Source organism: Delphinapterus leucas, chromosome 18 (assembly GCF_059928025.1).
Source record: "Delphinapterus leucas isolate spDelLeu-1000000601 "Yukka" chromosome 18, BTC_Dleu_Yukka2, whole genome shotgun sequence".
Taxonomy (NCBI): domain Eukaryota; kingdom Metazoa; phylum Chordata; class Mammalia; order Artiodactyla; family Monodontidae; genus Delphinapterus; species Delphinapterus leucas.
In genome coordinates, this window is record NC_143146.1 from 29,555,087 (window position 1) to 29,577,224 (window position 22,138).

The 22,138-nt window shown below is 38.2% G+C and overlaps 1 long non-coding RNA gene across 3 annotated transcripts in view; it reads left to right on the plus strand.

Annotated features, from left to right (window-relative positions):
- The window catches only part of LOC149746837 (uncharacterized), a 444,764-nt gene extending 422,862 nt beyond the window's left edge, over positions 1-21,902 (plus strand). For all 3 annotated transcript variants that reach the window (XR_016388615.1, XR_016388617.1, XR_016388616.1), the window contains one exon: positions 226-21,902. This is a non-coding gene — a long non-coding RNA (uncharacterized LOC149746837). The remainder of the gene's footprint in view (positions 1-225) is intronic.
- Positions 21,903-22,138: the final 236 nt, after the last annotated feature.

The window sequence follows — 22,138 nt, forward strand, 5'->3', positions numbered from 1 at the left end:
CAAATTTAAATACTGCCATAGTCTACAATGAACATATGTAAGGGTCGGGCTCCAAGATGGCCCCCAGGGATCCCTACTTCCTGGGATTCATGCCCTTGTATATTTGTCTCCCACATTGTATCACGGTTAGTTTGTGTGACCAATAGAATATCTCAAAAATGATGATCTGCCTTAAAAGGCAACATGGCTTCCTTTTTGCACTCATCTGAATTATTTATTTTAAAGGCTACAAAGCAGCTTTATGGTGGGGTCCATATGAAGAGGAACTGAGGCCACCTGCCAACAGCCATGTGAGTGAACCATCTTGAAAGAGCATCCCCCAGATGCAGCCCAACCTTCAGATGACTGCAACCCTGTCTGTCATCCTGATTGCAACCTCATGATGTGAGAGAGAATCATCCAGGTAGGCCATTTCCAGATCTGTGATTCCCGGAGATGTTTGTTATTTTAAGACATTAAGATTTGGAGGAATTATTTACATAGTAATAGATACCCAAAACAGCATGTATTCCTTTTTTTTTTTTTGGATAGCTATATTATATATAATAATATATATAATTAACATATAATAAATTAAATGTACATATGTAAAGAATACAATCTGATAAGTTTTTATATATACAGTTGACCTTTGAACAATGCAAGTGTTTGGGGCATCAATCCTTCACCCAGTTGAAAAAATCCTACCTATAAATTTTAGTCAGCTCTCAGTATAATGGTTCCTGCGTATCTGGGGTTCCACATCCTTGGATTCAACCAACTGCAGACCATGTAGTACTGTGTTTATTGAAAATAATCCATGTATAAGTGGACCCACCCAGTTTGAACCAGTATTGTTCAAGGGTTAACTGTATATGATATAAATATATAGGTATGATATGCAACTGTATCTGTAAAGTATCACTAAAATCAAGATAATAAACATACCAACCATTCCCCCCAGAAGTTGCTGGGGACCTTTGCTTATTCCTCCTTCTTCACACTCCCAGCTTGCCTACCCCAAAGCAATCCTGTCTGCTTTCTGTTGCTATAAATGACTTTGCATTTTCTAGGATCATGTGTAAATAGAGTTACACAGTATGGACTCTTTTTGTTTGGCTTCATTAACTTAGCAGAATTATTTTGAGAATCATTCACGTTGTTGCATCTATCAATAGTTCATTCCACTTTATTGCTAAATAGTAATCCATTTTATATTCAGCATTGGATATACCAGTTTGTTCATTCATTCACCTATTGATGGAGAGGTGGGTTGTTTAGAGTTTGAGCCTTTTCCAAATAAAGCTTCTATGAATATTTATGTACATATATTTAATGGATATATGTTTTCATTTCTCTTCAAGAAATACCTAGCAAGGGAATGGCTGGGTTACATGATAAGTATATGTTTAACATTTTAAGAAGCTGCCAAACTCTTTTCCAAAGTGCTGCCTCATTTTACATTGCTAGAGAGTTCCAGTTTTTTCACATACTTGCCAACACTTGGTATGATAAGATTTCTTAACTTTGTTATTCTAATAGATATGTAATTGCATACTATTATAATTTTAGTTTGCATTTTTCTAATGACTAATCATTCTGAACATCTTTTTGTGTGCTTAATTGCCATCCGTAAGTTTTTTTGTGAAGATTCGACTCAGTATTTTGCCCAATTTTTTATTGAGTTGTTGTTAGAATTTTGAGAGTTCTTTATATGTTCTCTATCATATATGATTTGCAAATATTCCCTTCCAATCTGTAACTTGGCTTTTCATTCCTTTAGTAGTGTCATAAACTAGCAGAAGCTTTAAAGTTTGATGAAATTCAATTTATCAATTCATTTTAAAAAACAGATTATGTTTTTTCAATCATATCGAAGAAATCTTTACCTAACCCAAGGTCACAAAGATTTTTTTCCCAATGTGGTCTTCTAGAAGTTTTATAATTTTAGATTTAACATCTAAAATTCGCTTAGAGCTAATTTTTGTATAGAGTGAATTTATCAAAGTTCACTTTTTTGCCTATGTATATACAATTGTTACAGCATAATTTGTTGGAAAGAAGACCCTTTTCCACAGAAATGTGATTGTATTTTTGTCAAAAATTACTTGTAATATGTAAATTTAAGAGGAGAGGATTGGTTGATCCTCTGGGGGAAACTTCCAGATGAAGACTGGTTCTTTTATTTGAAAATAACTATGTTTAATAACAAAAGTTATATAGGAAAATGCTGAAAACACACAGGAATATTAGAATCAATCATAGTATCACTGGCCATAGATAATTAATGGCTTTCTAAGAATACAATTCATCTTTTTATCTTTTTAGTAAAAATGGGGTCAGAGTACATTATTTTGAAATCTGCTTTACATATCACTGTATGGCAAATAATTTTGATATTATTAACATCTCCTACAACATGTATAGATTTTTTTTAACTTTTTTTTAACATCTTTATTGGGGTATAATTGCTTTACAATGGTGTGTTAGTTTCTGCTTTATAACAAAGTGAATCAGTTATACATATGTTCCCATATCTCTTCCCTCTTGCGTCTCCCTCCCTCCCACCCTCCCTATCCCACCCCTCTAGGTGGTCACAAAGCACCGAGCTGATCTCCCTGTGCTATGCGGCTGCTTCCCTCTAGCTATCTACCTTACGTTTGGTATAACATGTATAGATTTTAATGAAACCATAGTGATGACCACAAAATTCCTATAGAGGCAGAATATATTCCTGTGTACCAACCAAATTCAGAAAATTATTAGTCTAAAAAAATTAAAAGCTAGATAATTGATGATTAATTTGAAAGTTTTCTTTAAATTATTCAACGTAGAGTGACATTAACTTGTGACTTTTTTCTGTTAGTTTCTGTCTGCATTTCTGGATTTTTCCATGCTAACAATTTGACTGAATTGTTCATGACTCTTTCTTTTTGAGAGAAGAGAAAAATAATTTTGGTACAAAGTTCTTTTTATCATAGGGGAGATTTTGATATTAATAAATATTTAGAATTCACATGAAATCATTTTATAGGACTCTGGAGCTGAAAATTAGGGGATATAAATGGAAATTTGCTGACTAAAGATTTTGGATCTCGATTCTCATAGTCACTCAGAATGATGTTGCTGGAACCTATCCAGGATTATACAAACTTCCAGGCTCATTGACATGGAGACGGATAATATATTTCAAAACCTGCATGAAGTCCTTCTGTGAATAATCAAATTAAGGCTTTAAAGATAGCACTCTCAACAAGACTCAAATCAATTCCAAGAATGATTCCATAAAACTGACAGTTTCGGTTGTTCAAAACCACCTAGCCAGTCTTGAAAACACGTCAATCTTCTTGAGTAGAAATGTGACCCAAGAGAAATGAGGCAGTATTAATTTGGTTTGTTGCTAGGGGAAGTGCTAGCCAAGTTTTATAACTCATTCTCTCACTGTTGTAGTAGAAGGAAATGAAAATAGAGAGGATATAAATCAGCTCGGCTGGGCCAGTTCTGGAAAGGGATTTTTACACCATTTTCTAAGTCTAAGAGGGTACAGCCAACAGAGGTTGCTGGCTGAGGAAGTATTAACTTAGGATTTTGCAAGTAGGGAATCAGGGTATCCAGATGAGTTCAGATCAAGTCGAAAATTATAGAGTGTTTGATCAAACCTGAAATGAGTATGTGTATTATAGGTGTCTAATGGGACACTACAATCTTAGGAATGACACTAATGAACATTGGGGTGAGATATTGTCTGTTAATATTGAGTACCATCCTTGCCCTTCTAAGATCCTCGCTATATCTGCATTTCCCAAACTCCTTTGCCACAAACCACATGGTTTAAATTTAATTCCAACAAGAGGATTAGTCACAAGAGATATGAAGGACAGACTGAAGTCATTTTTTGTTTCTGGCAGTAACAGGTGACATGTTCAGCTGACTGTAGACATAAGGTTTGCAGCATCTTCTGGATGAGCTTCTTTTAATCACTGCTTCAGTGCTGTAGGCAACTGAGAGATTCAGCAACACTTTTCTGAATCTCCACTCTTCCTGATTTCCTAAAACCAGCAGTGCCACACCCTGACCTTTATTTGCCCTTATGAACAGCACTTTAAATATCCAATTCCCTCTATTAAATCCCTTCCTATTAAAACAAGTAGAGTAGTTTTTGTTTTCCCACCAAAATGGACGGATAGACCATTTAAATGTTAAGATTACACAATAGAATTCTCAGCATTTGTGTATGGTGTACACACTTAAAGTTTCAAGTGTAAGTCCAGAGTAAGGAGGTGAATGACCAGCTTCTTCCTCCAAGCAAGCATTTATGGTTTGCTACAATAGAAAACACAGATAAGTGTTTTAAAATAACAGGACCAATTTTTATCATTGCCCTGATTGACCCCTCACGGATACTTCATTAGGAAGACTCAGTTTAAAAGAAATGTTTAGGACTTCTAACACAGGCAAGCAAAGTTTGTTGCATGATATGAATTCAGGAGAATAAACTACATATACGTTAGCTGACACATTTCATTCAAAATTTTAATAGCTTTGTTGAACCTTCCAGGGGAAAAAAAAGATACATTCCTACGATTTAGATTATTTTCATTATTGAATGAAATATTGGCAACGAAAAAAGTTGACACCCCATAGAAGCCATTAAAATTTTTAAAACTGAAATTATTTAAGAAGTAAGAACACAAAGGCAGCTTTTTAAATTTTTTTATCTAGAAATTCGTTTATAAGTGTAATTGCAAAACTTCCTGGGACGCATATTAAGCACCCATTTATCGTTGCTCATGTCTGACATTTAAGATAAAAACCACAAAGCTTTATCAAGGGCCATAAAGTAAGTCAAACAAACAACTTGAACATGAATGAATGTAAAAGGATGTCATGTTTCTGGATGGAAAGACAACATTTTAAGATGCTAATTCACCCTCAAATTGATATCTCCATTTCCTGTAATGTTAATTTCAGGGGGATGTTTGTTTTTCTTTGACCTTTCAAACATTATTCTAAAGTTCACGCGGAGAATAAAAGACAACATAGTCAAAACATTTGGGAAAAGATGTGCTTATCCCCGATTAGGTGCTATAAAAGACTGGAGATGTGGTTGTGGGGGTGAGGAGGTGTGGCGAGCATGGTCTGCATCAACTACGCTGCATTCATGAAATGGAATGTACTGCAGCCAAAAAAATAGACTGGTGTATGTACTGCTCAGAAAGATGTTGGGGATATATTGTTAACAGAAAAAACGACCTACAGATCAATGTGTTTCACACAATTATATTTCTATAAAAACTGCACACACCTTTATACGTACGCATGCAAATGTCTGCATTAGCCTTAGAACACTTGACAGTACATCAAACTGCTAAAGTGGTCCCATCTGAGACAGTGTGGGAGCTGAGGTTGACATTTGCTTTGTATTTCCTATGTGTGTGCACGCACATAATATTTAAAGCAGTGATGACCTTGTAACTTTCAACATTTTGCATTTTTAATATTATTCAAATTAAAGTGTAAAGAAATCCATCATGTAGTGTTTTCTGTTCATGTAAATAGACATGTACATTCACATACATATACATTTACGCAAGAAAGAAACTTTGATATTTAGAAACATGACTGCTTTTTTTTGAGGACAGATCCTTTCTTATAGAAATGGTATTTGTTAGGTTGAAAAATCTTGATCTTGGGTAGGCAAATTAGGGAGCCGGAGTCTGAGAAGCCTGAATTGCTTTGTACGATAGAGAAAGGTTGTGTGCACGATGTGGTTTGACTTGGTTACTGTCAGTGGTATGATTTCAATATTGCCTCTGCCACCCCTACAAATTCCTGAAAAAGGTTTACATGGTTCATGAAAGCTTTGGTATAAGTGGATTTCTTGGCAGAACTCAGAGTCAATTAGAGTGCAGTTCAAGAGCAGATGCACAGACAATGCAGCTTGAAGAAGAAGGGACTATGGAAAGTAAGACTCCAGGAATTTTCAGAAATTTAGAAGATATTTTGCATTTTCCCCATGTATAGCTTTGGACAGTGCTTCAAGGAGAACACTCAGACAGCTTCACTTGTGTTACCCGGAGTCTGTCCAGCAAAGAAGGCTGGTTCAAAGTCTGACAAAGCTTAAAAGTGAGAAGCTATAGCTGTCTAGTTATTCTGAAGGCTGAGCGAGAGTGATTAAAAAGAAGGTTCAAAAGGGCTGCCTAGAGGGATGACGGGATCCTAATTTAGATGATATCCTGTGAGGAGCGGACCAAGGGAACTAGAGGCTGGAAAGGCAGAGATTCGCGAGTAGCATCAGGGGAAGACTTTACCTGCACTAAGTATCAGCAGCGAGAGATCCCAGCAGCGAAGGAGTGATATCTGAAGAAACTACAACCACTCCCTAAGAAACAGAAGTAGTCTTAACACCCTCCAGGCCCAGAAAGTACCAAGGCCAGGTCAACGCTAGAGTTAAGTAAGATATTTCTTGCACTACAACCCTCTTCTTATCTGCCATGTAAACCTTGAAATGCCAGAGGCAGCCTAACAAGTGGGGGAGTGGGAGGAGTGCTAGACGGGCCTTAAAGAAGAATGTGACTCTCAAGGTCCTGATCTCTACAATAAGCCTAAAAAATTTAAGAACATTCTCTCCTCCCCCACTATAGACACACTTGAGAAAGAAAACGCAGAACATACTAATATTCACGATCCAGTGGTTTAAAACATGTACTGATCAGTTAAGAATCTGTCTAAGTTTTTTAGTTTAATACATTTTACCTCTATAATAAATATGATTCATTTGCTTATTCAGCACTATTTATTGAGTGCCAACTTTGTGCCAGGCACACTTCTTCTGGGCTCTGGGCAAATCAGGAACAAAATGACAAAGTCCGGCCCTCAGCCTCAGGGAATTTACATTCCAGTTGGGGTGACCCAGGGTAAAAATATAATAGTACAAGGCCACATAGCAACAAGTTCTATTATGAAAAGTAATTCAGCTAAGGTGATAGAGTGACAGGGCTGCTAATTTATATAGAGACATCAGGTTACTTTGAGAGTATAAAATTTAAGTAAATTGAAAGATATGAAGAAATGAGCCATGGGATATCTTGGAGAAGATCCATCTGGCCAGAGGGAACATGGAATGCAGAGGACTGAAGCGGGGACAATCTTGGCAGGTTGAAAAGTGCAAGGAGGTCCTGGTGGTTAGACTGTAGTGAAGCCAATGAGCAATGAACCCTCATTTTTTCAAATGAAACAACTTTCAGGGAGAAGGACATTTGAGATGCTAACCTTTCTGTGGGCAAGATCTGGAAGAAGAGCCTGCTGGGCCCTGGTCAAGAAGAGGATCTTTTATAACCCATACCTTGCGTGTGTGTTTAGATGGGGGGTTTTTTTTGTTTTTTTTTTTACCGCACAGGAATGATTGTTTTTTGGATCGAGATATTCTCCAATATGCAATACATTCATAGTAAACCCCAGGGCAGGAGGACTCCACACAACTCTCCCCTCTTCCCTGAAACGTCGGTTTCTGAAACATAGCTTGTTTGCTGCACACGCCCATTACTTGTTACATCACCTGAACAACACTGCCCCCTTCAAAACACACGTGCACACACGCGCAGACCTGCCCACAGGGTCAGGGACCACCACTTCCTGGCAGGGGAGCGTGGCTGCAGCCCCCCTGCTGCTCAGTGAAAAGTGTGGGAGCTGTGGAAGCCTCCACAGGCTCCTCCTGCTTGACGGAGGGGGTCACTGGTGAACAAGAGGGTCAGTGGGAGCTCCCTGAAACCACCAGCTGCAGGATTCTTGTTCACTGGATTGGTTTGTTTTCTTCATGATTGAGAAAAGCAGCTCGGCACACAGGATTTTTAATAAACAGTGTAATATCCCGCACACCTTCTTAGAAAATGTGAAGCACGTTAACAAAACTCCTAACTGTGCTGGAAGATAATGACATTTGGCTTCTTCGTGTGGCCACAGACCTTCATTACTGGACAGTGACACTAATCAGAATGCCACCCAGTTACTAGTGTGGAAAATCTGCCATCCGTGACCATAAATATATAAAACTCTGCTTGCTCCGAGCAGTTGGTCTGTGTAGGTTCCATTTGCCCTGTTGGTCACAGATGAGCTGTTGATACCCTTTCCGACCCCAAATAAAGTCCATTAACAAGTTCCAGCATGATGAGAGGGCCTCACACTGAGAACGGGGGGCCCCCTTTCCTGGGTCTTGTCTGCAGTTGCCTAAAGCGGAAGGGGTTCATCCAGAGCTTCGACGGGGCCCCCCAAAAACGGACTTCATCCCTTTCTATCGCAGCCACTGATCCCACGTGGGCTTCTCGCTCTTCAGCCTCTCTATTTCCGCTTTGTCATTGTATATGGAGTGGATCTGGGTTTAAATACTGCGGCGGTGGGCGCGCTCGGGCTTGATACAGCAGCACTTGGGACACTTGTACAGATCCCTTCTCCAGGCTTCAGCTGCAAACCTCCATGCCTTCTTTAGTAGCATTTCCTTTGGGTACTGCCCCCGGCTGGGTGAGCACGGTCCTCAGGTGAGACACCACAGGGCAAGCACCGCCAGGCAGTTAAAAATGATCCCGTGGACCACGGAGTACCAGAAGTCTTTGGAAGGCAGCAGCAAGACCAATGTCACCAGAAAGATCGCATAGGTGACCAGAAGCCACGTGACACAGGCGCAGATCCTGCCGCAGCCCAAGTGGATGAACTGGACTCTGTCTGCCACGTCAGCCTCGAAGGCAGAGGAGGCTGAAGAGTCATAACAGTCATTGTCACTCAGGGGAGGATGATGTTCAGCATCCCAGAGCTGGTGTCCTGATGACGGCATGGTTTCCCTACGCACCCTCTCAAATTATTTCTAAACATTCCTTGAACATTTTGTGCCTTTTCTTTAGGACCTTAAGGTGCATACTGTCCTGTGGGATAGGATACGAGGCCTGGTGGGGGGGCGGGGAATCGCCTGGCGTTTCAACTCCCAGCCTGCTGCTGGCGGCAACTGCAGCGGACAAGGCAGGGACGCATCACGCGGCCGCGCTGCTGGCCAGCGATGCGTGGGCCCCCGCAGCTCGGCTGGGCGGGGCTCCGTTCTGCCCGGCCAGTCAGAAGAAGGCGGCCTCCCAGCAGACTCGAGAGCCAGAGCCCAGCCTCCCTGAGCATTCCTGCGTGACTCAAATGACCATCCTGCAGCAGCTGGACTTTCTCCAAGGTAGGTTCGTGAAAATCAATACTGCATCTACCCAGGGAAGAATATCTGGTCTGAGGAATCTTCTCTCTTGTGACATTGACGTGTAATAAATAGGCCTTATCTTTTTTCTCCCACTGGGGTCAAAGAGTGATTTGTTCTTGTGAACAAAATGGATTAGCTAATGCAAATTGAAATACATTGTCTAGAAATTAAGCCAGTCCTGAACCCTTCCCCCAACAAAGAGATTGCTCCTAGGGCTTGTTTATACATGAGGTGTCTAAAGCGCTTGTTACTGTGCTTAGCACAGCACATGCGCAATAAATGACAATTATTACTATGTGGTAATAATAGTGGCTTGAGATCACCCCAATTAGTAGGTAGTGACTAATCAATACAAAGGAAGTTTCTACCGGGCATAAGCACATGGTTGGATATGTTGCATCACATACGCATATCTACACCAACCTGGGCAAGAGGTATGTGCCCGTCAGGATTGCCTTAGACAAGATGAACCCCCGCTCTTCCTTCCCAAGCCTGGGAATAAGCAGTCCCTGAAGCACATGGTTACATGCAGGTGAACTTCTGAACTCAGAGTTCTGTTAGGAAGGTGGAGAAGAGATATTGTTACGGAGTCCAAGCTCGTGCTGGCTTGCTACGTGACAAGCCAATAAATCCAGAGAGGAGGTATTGGGACAAGGTATAGTGCCTTTATTTGGAAAGGCAGCATACTGATAAGACGGTGTCCCAAAGAACCATCTTACCTGTGTTAGAATTCAGGCTGCTTTTATACTAAAAGAGGAGAGGGTGTGGCTCGTTGTGCAAACTTCTTGGTGTCGGAATCCTTTGTTCCTACAGTTAGTTGTCCATGTAGGTCTGTTCACAATGTTCCTATAAACTTCCAACAAGACAATTGTTATTTTCTGTTCTTCAAATTTTTATCTCCATATAAATGGAAAAATGTTATACCTTTGGGCTTCCCTGGTGGCACAGTGGTTGAGAGTCCGCCTGCCGATGCAGGGGACGCGGGTTCGTGCCCTGGTCCGGGAAGATCCCACATGCCGCGGAGCGGCTGGGCCCGTGAGCCATGGCCGCTGAGCCTGCGCATCCGGAGCCTGTTCTCCGCAATGGGAGAGGCCACAACAGTGAGAGGCCCACGTACCGCAAAAAAAAAAAAAATTATACCTTTGAAGGTCAGAGCCTTGAGAATGGGCTATCCTGTATATTTCAGGCTAGAGGCAACATCTTTTACAAAAGGTGCAGAGCCAGCATGACTAAGCATAGGCAACAGACCACAAGGGTTAGAGCTAAAGAAATAGATCTAATATGGAGTCAGGTTTGTTCTTCTCTGTTACAGTTTGGCTACTAGACAGCAGCCAGCAGTTGTCTGTTACAACCCTTAGCTTTCCCACCTCTTTTTCTGCTCCTCCTAGTGAATTCCATAACCATATGGTTCTGAATTTCGTATATGTGTGATGAAGTGAGCTTAAATTTCCATATGGCAATGTTTTCTCTTCTGTATACCCCATGCTCTTTTATGCTTTCAGAGTTTCATATATGCTCTTGTTTCTGCTTGTCATTCCACTACCTTTCTCATCTTATTCAGTCTTCAGGATTTTTTTCATTCATTGATTCATTCAATCTACATCTGACAAATATCTATTGTCTATTATAAGTCAGGCATATAGACATCATGACAGGAAGTATAGACACAGCCTATGATGGAAGAGATAGAGACATAAAGCAACAACTAAAACAGAGCATAGTAAGTGCTACTATGGAGGTATGCATCTGAACTTCGAGTCACCAACTCCACCTAAGATAGGACATTGACCTTGCTGGAGGAGGTAATGTTTAAATGGTATCTGGAAGGAGTCACAAAGGTAGGGGGGAAGAGTAGCCCTTCCAACACGGGCAGGGTTCTGAGAGAACATAGTTCCTTCAGGAATGTTAAATGGTAAAGCCTGAGCACCATCCAGTGGTTGGAGAGGAACTTCCTAACCACCTCAGAGGGATTTTATATCAGTCTAAGTAGGTTTGTTATATGTGACAGCTTTATAAGCTATTCTATACAAGTCAGTGATGTTACAGCTTCATAAGCTATTCTATACAAGTCAGTGAGTCATTGTGTATTCGTGGAAAAAGCCAGAGATTGGAATTAGAGAGATCTATATTTGAATCTTGACACTTTCACACACTGTGTGACTTTGGGCAAGATATCTCCCTCATCTGAGCATCTTTCGTATCTGTGAAATGGGAAAAAAATATGCTTTAATATTATAAGCACCAAAATAAGTTAGTACTTGCAAAACACCTGTAAGTGCCTGTCTCATAATGAGTTTTTAGCAAATATTACTCCTCTTCCTTCTGCCTTAATATTAATTAAACTTTGGTATTAACTTCCTTCTTGAAATTCTCTCCTCACTTGGCATCCGTCATCTCAGTGTTATAACTGCCCCTTTTGACCTTCACCATGGGTTTCTCTTCCACTGATGGATCTTCTTTTTCTTAAAGATTGGTTATTTCTAAGGATTTGGCTTACCCTCTTTTCTACTCAATTTTTGGTTGTTGTTAATTTTTTTTAACATCTTTATTGGAGTATAATTGCTTTACATTGTTGTGTTAGTTTCTGCTGTATATTTTCTACTCAGTTTAAGGCAGACTCTATTTCTTGATATACTTTCTAATTTCAGTGCATTCTCCTAAGACTCAGAGCTGTATTTCAACAGCTCTATGGATAACAATATTGTGTTATATATTTATCGTTGTGTAGGGATTTACCCTAAACGTAATGGCTCACAGCAACATTTATTTTTCCACAGTTTCTGTAGGTATGAATCTGGGCCTCCCTTATCTGGGCCATGTGTCTCGTGGTCTTTCATAGGGAGGCAAGCAAAGTGTTAGATGGGGCTGCAGTCTCAAGTCTCCACACACACTCACGTAGTTGGACCATGTTTCCCATGGGTGATTGGACTGAAAGCCTCAGTTCTTTACTGGTTGCTAGGTAGAGGCTTCCCTCACCTCCTTGCCACACGGCCTCTGTATAGGACAACCCAAACATGGTAGCTGGTTTCCCTCAGAACAAGTAAGAGAGTGAGAGAAACAAGCAAGATGGAACTCACAGTCTTTTGTAGTTTAATATCAGAAGTAATTTCCCATTACATTTGCTATATTTTGTTAGAAATAAATTGTTATGTCTACCCACACTCGAGGGGAAGAGATTATACAAGGGTGTGACTACCAAGTGTCCTTTTAGCAACTACCTACCATACTTAAGAAATTCCTATGAGGTAGATATTATCCTTGTTTTACAGATGAGAAAATAGCGACCCTGGGAGTTTAAATATACTGCTCAATACTTACTAATAATGTATGGATCTGGCATTTGAAACTTAAACCTGTTTTTTATTTTGTATTTACTTAATTTTATTTTTGTAACAAATAAAAACTGTATATATTTAGGTCTATAAGTGTTTTGATATACGTATACATTGTAAAATTATTACCACAATCAAACTGATTAAGATAACCATCACCTCCCATAGTTCCTTTTTTTTTTGTAGTTGAGAACACAGGGGATCTTAGCAAATTTCAAGTATACAGTACGTTGTTATTGACTATAGTCACCATGCTGTTCATTAGGTCTCCAGAACTTACTCATCTTATAACTGAAAGTGATCAGTAACTCTCCATTTCCCTTACCCTCCAGCCTCTGGTAAATACCATTCTACTCTCTGTTACTATGTGTTTCAGTTTTTTGGGCTTTGTTTTTTTGGTTGTTGTTTTTTTTTTTTAGATTCCACATACAAGTGAGATCATGCAATATTTGTCATTCTGTGCCTGACTTATTTCACTTAGCATAATGTCTTCCAGTTTCACCCAAGTTGTGGCAAATGGCAGAATTTTCTTCTTTCTCATGGATGAATAATATTCCATTATATATAAACATCCAGAATTTTCTTGATCCATTTATCTGTTGATGGACACAGGCTGTTTCCTTGTTTTGGCTACTGTGAATAATGCTGCAATAAACTTGGGAATGCAGGTTATCTCTTCAAGATACTGATTTAGTTTCCTTTGGATATATACCCAAAAGTGGGATTGTTGGATCATATTGTAGTTCTATTTGTAATTTTTTGAGGAGCCTCCAGACTGTTTTCCATAGTGGCTGTACCATTTATATTCCCACCAGCACTACGCAAAAGTTCCCTTTTTTCCACAATTTCTATAATACTTTTTAACCTTTGACTTTTTGGTAATAGCCATTCTAGCAAGTGTGAGGTGATATCTCATTGTGGTTTTGATCTGTATTTTCCTGATGATGAGTGATGTTGAGGATCTTTTCATATACCTGTTGGCCATTTGTGTGTCTTTGGAAAAATGTCTATTGGATTCTTTGCCATTTTTAGTTGAATTATTTTTTCCCTCTTGAGTTGTATGACTTTCTTATATGTTTTGTATATTAGCTCATATAAAATATATGGCTTGCAAATATTTTCTACCATTCCACAGGTTGCCTTTTCATTTTGTTGATTGCTTCCTTTGCTGTGCAGAAATTTTTTAGTTTGATATAGTCCCACTTATTTATTTTTGCTTTTGTTGCTTGTGCTTTTGGTGTCAATTCCAAAAAGCCATTACTAAAATCAATCAAAGGGCTTGTCCCTATGTTTTCTTCTAGGAGTTTTACCATTTCATGTCTTATGTTTAAGTCTTTAATCCATTTTTGAGTTGATTTTTGCATATGCTGTGAGATAAGGGAAGCTTGCTTTTTATTTTGTTCACACTAACCAATAGCTTTTGAGATGTTTTAAAGTTATATTATTTCCAAAGAGGTATTTTCTGTAGCTTATCTATGCCTATTCATGTATATGCAAATGAAGCTAGACCAGAGTTTCATGCAAATATGGACATAAAAGGAAATCAGTCAAGTCTTTGAATTTTATTATTTATTTTTATTTATTTATTTTTTTGCGGTACGCGGGCCTCTCACTGCTGTGGCCTCTCCCGCTGCGGAGCACAGGCTCCGGACGCGCAGGCTCAGCAGCCATGGCTCATGGGCCCAGCCGCTCCACGGCATGTGGGATCTTCCCGGACTGGGGCACGAACCCGTGTCCCCTGCATCAGCAGGCGGACTCTCAACCACTGCGCCACCAGGGAAGCCCCTGAATTTTAAGTCTCATTTAACTGGAAGGCAACATAAAACATACTTGAAGCCAATAACTGGTTTATCTGGCTTTGATCCTACCGTCTTTTTTTTTTTTTTTAATATTGTTAATGTGGACTTGGGTGAGACCATGTCACTGTGCTATGGACGATACCGCTTCCTTTTGATGAAAGCTTAATCCAGAGCCATATTTCTCAGCCTCATAGCCCCTGCTGAGGCAGGAGAACCTGGCCCTGGATATTTCTAGCCTGAGATCTCATCTGAACTAATGTGCCCTGGCAATTGCTTCATGCTTACGATTGTTTGGAAAAGTGTCCAGTTGTGTGAACTTCTGAAGATGCTGGTGACAGAATGCTCAGTACGGAATTGCTTTATATACTCTTTCACCTTGCCTACAGTACAAGTCAAGATTAAACTTAGTATTCAATTGGAATAGTTTTTTGGCCACATTTTTTTCCCCTGATTTTGTGCTTAATGTATAACTTCTTCACTCTGACATTGTATTACATATATATATATATATATATATATAACATCTTTATTGGAGTGTAATTGCTTTAAAATGGTGTGCTAGTTTCTGCTTTATAACAAAGTGAATCAGTTATACATATACATATGTTCCCATATCTCTTCCCTCTTGCACCTCCCTCCCTCCCACCCCACCATCCCACCCCTGTAGGTGGTCACAAAGCACCGAGCTGATCTCCCTGTGCTATGTGGCTGCTTCCCACTAGCTATCTGTTTTACGTTTGGTAGTGTATATATGTCCATGCCACTCTCTCGCTTTGTCTATTTTTATATTTTAATAGTTATTTTTAATATATGTTTTCCATTATGAGGTGTCTTCCATCATTTCTGGAAGTATTCAGGGTCTAAATTAGGAACGATTAATAAATATTAAATGACACAAAATTAGCTTAAGGTTTAAATTTACATGAGCCATTTAAAAGAGATTTTTAAAATGTATGTGAATGCCATATATAGAACTCCAAGTACATGCCCACATGTTAAATATTAAGTAGAACTATTTCATTATTATTTATTGAATTCTAATGTTTTCAATTGTAAATAAATACTAATAAGGGAAATCACAGTAGTTTGTATGAATTATTTGATCACTCTTCCAGGAAAAAGAAACAAGAGAAAAAGGCAAGAACAGTATTTTCAAACTCAAGTCAGAAGCGGAGAGATTTGCTTATTTAACAAATAGATCTAAGTATCATTAGTCATAATTTGGAAAAGTGTAAGCTATTAAATAGAAATTGAATGGCTAAATGTCCTCACAAGAAATGAATAGAATAACACCACTGTTTCTTTGAATATAACTTTTCATAAACTTATAAATTAGAAGATAGAGTTCTCTAGCATGATAATATCAAGACACACAATCAAATATTAAAGAGCATAAGCTCATTATTATTTTTATTTTCAACTCTCTGATGGGACAGTTATATGTTAAAGAGTACTTTTGAAAAACATCAGAATAACATTTCATTTTCTAATATTTCTCTGGATACTCACTATATTTTGTTAGGACTTGGTCATGCCTGTTGAATGCTAATACACAGTGTTGGGCCATTTTACTAAAATCTTCTTGAATTGAACATCTAATTTGTCAGTGACAATTTAAAACTTGGCCTACATCAAAGTCCACCCTTCACATGTCTGCAGGTTTAGGTTTGATTCTTTGTGACAACAGCTGACTGGATGTAAGGGAAGGTCTCACTCCTCAAAGTTGTGACATTATTGTAGTTATTTATAGATTCCTATCTGAACCAGTGGCTTTATGAGTTAATATTCTGGGAATTATAAGAGCCATTGTTTCAACTGCTTTTGGGCTGACTTCAAGTGTCCATAGTCTTATCTTGAAGCTAAACTTCATAGAAAGATGTGTCCAAATATTCGTGTATTAGAACTTCCACAGGATTTGAAAGTTTCAATAAAATAATTTTACTGGTCATATTGGCACCAAGAGAGACTCCTATCAGCAAAGATCTCTTTCAGGAGAATGATGCTATAAGATGGTGGAAAACCCATTAGAAATTGTCCTCAGCCATATGTCCTCTGCTCACCATCTTTGTGTGTCTCCTTGGATAAGCCAATCAAATCTCCTGAGTGTATTTTCTCTTTTGTAATATAAGAAAGTGAACTAGATCATTATTACTCTTTGGGGGTCCTAATTTTCTATGATTCAATTAAGCAAAGCGAAAATGAACAAAACATCAAGTTGTGTTTCTGCTAATATAGCCTGTAGCCATCCACATATACGTATCACCATTTGATGTCACAAAATTACATAAAAAATGGGAAGAAAACTTTAGGGCCTTTTCAAATATAAAGAAACCCTATAGCAATACAAATATAAAGACACGTCTATATGAATAACAAAAACATAAACGCAAAACATTGAGACATTAGCTATAATAATATTTCTAATCAGGAAAGGGTTTATTCAGTCCATATAAATTAAGTCAGACCTAAAGATCTGAAATATTTCTTTAAACTAGGACAGAGCATATCTGGCCTTTCACTGGGGAATCATCTAAGTGCAAATCACCTAAAGGCTTTTCCATATGATCCAGAGCAAAGTCAAGGAGAGGCTAGGAGGTATATTCAGATTTCTTGAACTTTAATTCATTTCCCTTTACACTCAGAGTGTTTTCTTAACAAAACTTTTCTTCAAGTCATCTCACAATTTGAAAAATAAAAGAGAAAAAGTATCTTTCAAAAGTGTGTAATGGGGCTTCCCTCGTGGCGCAGTGGTTGAGAGTCCACCTGCCGATGCAGGGGACACGGGTTCGTGCCCCGGTCCGGGAAGATCCCACATGCTGCGGAGCGGCTGGGCCCGTGAGCCATGGCCACTGAGCCTGCGCGTCCGGAGCCTGTGCTCCGCAACGGGAGAGGCCACAACGGTGAGAGACCCGCGTACTGCAAAAAAAAAAAAAAGTGTGTAATGGATAATTGTTTGGAACTATCAAATTGCTCTGTGATAGACCTGATAAACGAAACAGAAACAGATCTTGGCCGCTCCTCAGTTTCTGCAATGCAAAACCATTCATAGTGGAACCTATCCCTGCCTTTAATATACATATCAGGTTTTTAAATTTTCAATTTAGTTGCTCCTTTCGCACAAAAGTCCATTTTAATTCCTCAGTGAAATGGTTTGAACGATTTGAGTGTTTTTTGCTGAGATGTGAATCAGGAGTCTGTAAGCTGTAAACATCAAGACGTGTTGGAAATGAAGAAAGTAATCCTGTAATTTAAACTCAGAGTATCTTTGTTCACATTGTTAATTGAAGTTTAATAGACAATAGCCCAAGGACCTTGTCATGTGGGACTTTTTTTTCCCCCCTCTGATGTCAATACACACTCAGTCAAAAATGCCTCCAAGAATAAGATGGTTTTCATATTTTTTAGTTCGTTAGCAAACATGTACAACAATTTTAATCCTTTCTGCGGATAGCAAGTAAGAATGAAAATGCAATAAGTAACCAACCATGTCACAGCTGGTTTTCATCTCAGAGAGCCCGTCAAGCAGCCGTTTTATTTACAATATGACATAAATGGTCAGAAGTCAGCTTGTTGACAATCGTGTCACCATATGCTGTGGACTTAGATTTGGCTTGTCGTTGCTAAGACTCTCTCCGGAGAAGCTGTGAGATACCTTCTGCTTAGAGTGAGGAAGAAAATTCCGTTTTTGTGTTTAAAGTATAAAAAGGAACTATTTGTGTTCTGAAAAGGGAAGTGATAATAATAATCTTTAGGCCATCATTTTAAATATCTATATTTGTGCATACACTCCATATATAGTCTTGTGTGTGTGTAAGTAGCCACTTATATTCTATACATAACACTATACACATAAATAATTATATAAGCACATATAATTATTTCTCTATAAAAGTTATTTTCTTCCTTGCACACACATTTTATTTAGTACTATTTATCTCTACTGATGAAAGTCCCATTTTACCAGAAAGATGACATTTGAGATAAGGTATGTGAAGATGTTTGGTAAAATGCTTAACGGCAAGTCTTCTTGCGTTCACGACAAAATTTTTAAAAGTTCTGTATCTCTTTTGGTCTTTTTCTTTTTTAGTGAAATTATGACATGAGTTGCTTTTGGTGGCAAATACTTGCTTTCCATCATGCATGTCCTCGCAGAGCAACGTGGTAATGCCAAACTGCAAAATCCTAAAACTTACTACAACAACTTTCTAAATTATTTTCTTGATTTCAGGCACCATGATATATAGAAGTGAGAAAGTAGGCAGGATGACATTGAGTACAAGGAAAATATAATAGAAACAGGAGGCCAAGGAGATAATAGTAATTCTGAAACCGGAGCAAATCACGATAATGGGTTTTTAAGAGATAGTCACTATGACCCTATATCATTATGGTTCCCTCAGCTGTGAATGGCGTTCAGAGTTTCTACCTTCTGAACCTTTCTCATTCTTTGAAACTTAGCTCAAGAACACTTTCCTTCCTGAAGCTTTAGCTTCCCTAAAAGTATAATTTATCCCAGTATTTAATCCTGATGCCAAGTTGTTAACTGACAAGAAGAATATTAAAGTCTGAGATTATTTCATTTCAGAGAAATCATAAGCTACATATAAGATTGTAATAATTTCCTCCTTATCAATGTTGACAGTTAGTGAAAGTTCAATGCAATTTCTTATAAAAGCTGAGAAAAGCATTTTAAAACATTTCCTTTGTATCTCTATAGAAATATTTTGACTATTCTAATTTGGCTTGGCTTTGAATTTGTTCTGATGAGAATCTGTAAAATAGGCCATAATTTTTAAGGAAGATAAACCTCATTAAAGTCAGCACAAGGAGTCATTTGAAGTTGTAACAAGGAATGTTTTGATAAATATAAGTAGGAAAATACCTTAACTGTGAATCTCTGGAGCAGGAAAGAAAAGGAAATTTCATGATTACCATTTCTGAAGACATAAGAATATCGCTAATATAATTCAAGACTATAATTGCCATTTGCACAGAAGCATATAGTTTAATGAATATGTTTAAAATAGGGAAAGAGATTAGATAACTTTTTGAAATTCATTTTGATGTACATTGGTAGCGATTGAAGTTTAATGAAATGAGATGGAAGAAAATGAGTTTTCCTTTCTGTAATTCAAATGTTACTTATTTTTAAAATTTCTCCAAACCATAGTACAGGCCTATTGTGTCTCTTGTTCTGAAAACCATCCTGCCATTTCCTGATATTACCACTGCCACTGGATCTATAATTAGGATTTTTACTCTGGGAGGCTTTCCAAGGGCAATTCCAAAATAAAGCTAGTGGATGGGCATCCTGAACAAGTGCCAGACAGTAAATCCAACTGGAAGGTAACAGGGTTGCCTTGGCTAATTGCATTATACACACAGTTGCTGACAAGTTTTCTCTTTTTCCTGGTTTCAAACTTATTTCACAGAATATTAATCATTTTACAATGATGTTGAGTCAGAGAATTAACAGTGACCTTGGAGGATATTCGTGCTTGCTTTTTAGGTAGGCAATATTGCGGTAATGAGAGTTTTCTGTACAATATTTTGGAATAAACATCTTTTCATCTTCAAATCTTCAGGCAGGCTGGCAGGCAGGTCAAAAAGAGAAATGAATGGAAAAAGAAATAAAAGGAGAGAAGGAAGAAGGAAGGAGGGCAGGAAGAAAAAAGGAAGGAAAGAAAGGAAGGAGGAAGGGAAGGAGGAAAGGAGGAAGGAAAGAATCCTTTTATTACAGCACCTAATCCTAATAAGTCATTTGGTTCTTGGAACTAAAACTGGATTTTAAAGTTTTTCAGTCAGAATCTGAAGATGAAAAGGAAAAGGATAAAATAAATCACTAAAATACACAACGGAGGAAGAAGCTACCTTTTTCTGGCTTGTCATGATAAATATTAGGTAATTAAAAAAATACATTGGCTCCTTGCCAATGTATTTTACTAAACAGAGAGACCAAACAGAAACCTCTGCAAGTGTAAGATTTTGGGGAGGAAAACGATGGAAAACAATCCATTATTGGGGCTGTTGTATTTTATTGCATGTATTAACCAGATTTCTGCAGATGGAATAAAGCTGGCTTTATATCAGAGCCATAAGTCTTTCAACTTTTGATGGTTTCTAGCAGGATGTTTTATCAAATGTACTCTCAGACATTCACATAAGTTGGGCTTTTATTTCTGTCCTTAAAATTTAAGGCAAGATTGCCATTTGGGTGCTATTATACAGCAAGGCCTACCAATTGCTTTGTAAGACAAAGTGTAAAAGGGGAAACTTCCATTGCTAAATTTGTTTTATATTTAACTGCATTTATATATATTAACTGTATTTTTACATTTTATTTTTAAAGAAAATATAATATACTTTTATAAATGTAAATTATATAAAGTATAGTTTATTTAAAATATTTTATAATTAGTGAGATCATATCACATTTAATGAAAGGAATTAGAAAATCTTTGGTCTGCATTCTTTTCCATACTAATCTTATCTTCCTTTACCAAGTTTCCATCTATCTGGACCATTTCAGTCTTCTTTTCTTTTTAATGACAAAAGGAAAGCCCTACTCCTGTCAAATGCCGATACCTCTTATTCTTTGGGTATTTCCTCTCCACTTGCATATCCAATCTATTTCACCTACAGGATCTTCTCCAACAACTTGCAAACCAGCTCTGATAATTCATATCTTTTAAAAAAAGACAAATACCAAAGCTTTCTTTGATTTCACATCCCTTTTTAGACCTACTCTGTTTTTCCATTTCTTTGTATAACCCAGAATCCCATAAGAATCACCTGCTGTAGTGTTTCTCCCTTTTTACCTATTTCCCTCTTTTACTCACACCATTTGGGATTCTCCCCTCACTTTTCCAAAGAAACAGCTCTTGCTAAAGCCCCAGAAGCCTCTCCATAGCCAAAATGCAATGGACCTCTTAGCCCTTAGCATACTAGATCTCTCTTTTTTTATCTTTCAGGCACCATATTTTCTTGTCCACTGTTGTCTTCTGACCTTTGAGTTCTCCTCCCCAGTTCTGTTAACTGCTGCTTCCTTCTCTAAGCAATTGCTTGGGGTTGGGAGTGCTACTGAGGTTGGCCTTGAACTGTTTTCAGTTTTCATCCTAGATTTTCTCACTGGGTCAGAGTATCTATTTCCTTGGTGTTCGGTGGCATTTATACGGTGGTGACTCTCAAATTTGTGCTCCCAGCTCAGGCCACTCTTGTGAGCTAGACTTTTATAGTCAGCTTCTCGTTGACATCTCACAGATATCAAACAGGCAACACAAATCCCTTAACATATCTAAAACTAAACTCTCCATCTTTGAGTTAAACAACCTTATTCTGGTCTTCTTATTATAAGTAATTGGTATCAAACCACCCCATTACTTGGGTCAGAGAAGAGGAAGCTCTTTTCTTTTTTTTTTTTGACAGTTTTTTTTTTCACATCTTTATTGCAGTATAATTGCTTTACAATGGTGTGTTAGTTTCTGCTTTACAACAAAATGAATCAGTTATATATATACATATGTTTCCGTATCTCTTCCCTCTTGCGTCTCCCTCCCTATCCCACCCCTCCAGGCAATCACAAAGCACCGAGCTGATCTCTCTGTGCTCTTTGAGATCTCCCTTTGCCTCTCTTCACTTGACACATCAATTCAAAAAATGGTTCCTCTTTTTTCCTCTGGTTCCACTGCTTCCTCAAAAATATATTTGGAATCTATATACTTTGCCCCACAGCAACTGCTGCTACTCTCTCTTCTTGACTTATCTGCTTCCTCTTTCATTTTTTATCATCCATTCTCTAATAA